This window comes from Orbicella faveolata, unplaced genomic scaffold, assembly GCF_042242905.1.
Source record: "Orbicella faveolata isolate gen_17 unplaced genomic scaffold, um_ofav_v1 contig_27, whole genome shotgun sequence".
NCBI classification, from domain to species: Eukaryota; Metazoa; Cnidaria; class Anthozoa; order Scleractinia; family Merulinidae; genus Orbicella; species Orbicella faveolata.
In genome coordinates, this window is record NW_028301555.1 from 2,057,501 (window position 1) to 2,060,000 (window position 2,500).

At 39.6% G+C, this 2,500-nt stretch overlaps 2 protein-coding genes and 1 pseudogene across 3 annotated transcripts in view; 2 read left to right on the forward strand and 1 right to left on the reverse strand.

Annotated features, from left to right (window-relative positions):
- The window catches only part of LOC149107104 (uncharacterized), a 160,420-nt gene that overhangs the window by 41,683 nt on the left and 116,237 nt on the right, over nt 1–2,500 (forward strand). The gene's annotated exons all lie outside the window — the stretch shown is intronic.
- LOC110051350 (uncharacterized) overlaps nt 1–2,500 on the forward strand; it is a 434,502-nt gene that overhangs the window by 37,470 nt on the left and 394,532 nt on the right. The gene's annotated exons all lie outside the window — the stretch shown is intronic.
- Nucleotides 1–2,500, reverse strand: part of LOC110051349 (uncharacterized) — a 52,966-nt pseudogene that overhangs the window by 2,107 nt on the left and 48,359 nt on the right. The window contains exon 6 of the transcript XR_016209410.1: nt 1–2,500. This exon is cut by the window's left edge and continues 2,107 nt beyond it; it is cut by the window's right edge and continues 2,205 nt beyond it. The product of XR_016209410.1 is annotated as an uncharacterized LOC110051349 (transcript).

Genomic DNA, 2,500 nt, shown 5'->3' on the forward strand with positions numbered 1-2,500 from the left:
CGGCTTAACGCACGAGAGCCTAGAGGTATCACGTGATTCTTTATTTTCTTTTTTATTGCTGTTATGTTTGGACATTGTAACTAGGCTGGGTTCTTCTAAACCCAAGTGTTCTTTTAGAAATGCTAAATGCATAGTTGATGAGTGAAAATCAGCGGATTATCACGATCATGAGATCAAGAGTCAAGGCTGCTCCGTTCAATAAACACAAGAGAAAACAGGGTAGAAAACAAGCCCATAAAGTTAAACCTCAATCTCTGAGGCAATTTGCACTTCATAGAGAGCGCTAAATTGTATGCCGGGTGGTTGAAACACAAGCTTGCCATCTTGGTATGTGTAGTGACTGTAGTCCCAGGTCATCAGGATATTTAAAAAAAATTCTTGGTATTAGCCCTCCTTAATCATCATTGACATCCGACTTATTTCAACCCCAAGGCTAGATTTGGAAGTACAAAGTTTTACAATTCAGTCATTATGGAGGAATAACAACATATTGTTTGCGAGACAGATGTACTTCAAGGACGAAGAGCCGTTGGAGACTAGAAGTCTTGTACTTGGATCAGCAGTTGGTTTATTTGGTGGTCGTTCACTCTGCCGTAACCGTCAACCAACTAACTCAAACGAAAACTGACGATTAACCTTGCTCGGGTCATGTCCACGCACTGAGCTATGATTGGTCTATTCGTAAATTCTTAAGGGCGAATGAAATCACTAGAAAAAGTGACTTCTTTGATAGTCAAATACAATGCCCCTAGCCCTAAAACAATAACAGCTGCTATATTAATAAACCGACAGCAGCTTATGAGAGCTGTTACACTTTTGGCTATTTCCAACTGTAGGTTTTGGTCCCAATCACAGCTGTGGCTGGACAAAGTGCATTTAAACCCAACTGATAGTGATCCTTATTTTATCAGCAGCAAGCGCAAAATAAAAGCTATATTATAAGAAAGAGTAAATATTTTTTTTTGCGTTGGTGAGCTAACCACTAATTTCAGTAGAAATTAGAGGGTCCTATTGCTCGATGGTATCGGAATGGCCCCGTCGGAACTACGCTGGAGAAATTTGAAGACGAAATAATCACCGGCGGCAGAAAATCTTGAGGCACCCTTGAGGGTTAGGATAATCGAGCGTAATGATTATCAAGACGCCATCGTTTTCGAAAGCCCCTGTTTTCAAAATGTTTTCAGTCCGCACTAAAACGCAAAGCTGGCGTTTCCAAATTCCTCCGGTTTGAAGAGCGCTGTTAAAAACCCCCGTTTTCGGTGCAGATTAGTGTGGACGGTAGGTAGGGTTAACCATAGAAATGAAGCTGCGTTTTCAAATTTTTCCGACGTAGTGTGGACGGGGCCAGAGACTTACGCAGTTCTTTGATCGTAGGCTCACGTAATCTAAAACTCACACTACAAGTGACTATCTAAAATTAGTATCACCCAACTAGTGGACTAATGCAAATCCTGCATTTTAATTGGCTACGCTACCAGAGGTCTGTTAGTAATAGTCCTCGAGTAGCGAAATTGGCGCAATCGAGCGTGACGCTTTCTTTCGTTTTATTCCCAGATAAATATTTCTTCAACTTGCATTTGCTAACTTTATTATTGTCTTTTCTGTCCGACTAGTTGGGTGATACTAAAACAATTAGACCCTTCGCCCTCAGGGGCCACGCTTCAATAGCCCATTCGGCTTCGCCTCATGGGCTATTGACCCGTAGCCCTTGCGGGCTACGGGTCTAATTGTTAATTACTGAAATAACTATGTACACAAATGGTTTCCTTAACGATTGTAATATGAGCGCATGTCACTTTTACATGGAAGAACCAAAGAACCAAAAACCGCGTGTAGAAAACACTTTTACGCAGCTTGGTAAGACAAGCGAAGTTACGAAGAAGAGCTGTTTCAACCATTTAGAGATAAACTAAGCTAGACCAAGTTTACATTGTGCTTTAAAAATAGGAAATAATAACTTCGGTGACCACGATACCAACAACGCAACGTGTCAGCAGCAAAGCAAATTTCCTGGCTTTACAAATTGACCATGGGAAAGTTTGCTAACAGCAATTGGCTACCCTAGTGAGTAAAAGTGACAAGGTGACTTTGTTTGTCGGTACTACAAACTTCAGCTAGTAATTTTTAATTTAACTACCACTAATTTACAACAATATTTGCAATAACTCATCTGCCTCTCCGCAGTCTCATTTATGTTCTAGTTTCAGCACAACATAACGAGACCGATTAACTATTTCTCTGCACGCTTTGATCTGACGCTAACTAGGGTAAAGTTATTTCCTAAAGTTCAATATACACGGGATCTATTTTCCAGGAAATCTACCGAGGCAGCCTAATTCGTCAATTTCAAACACTAAAACTAATTTAATATGTAAAACTAATTTTATATTTTCAACAAAATTAACCTAAATTTCTAACTAAAATTTCTTCTTTGATACAACTTATATAGCGCCACTTTCGTACTAAGAAATACATTTTAAAAGCGCTTTAGATAATCTAT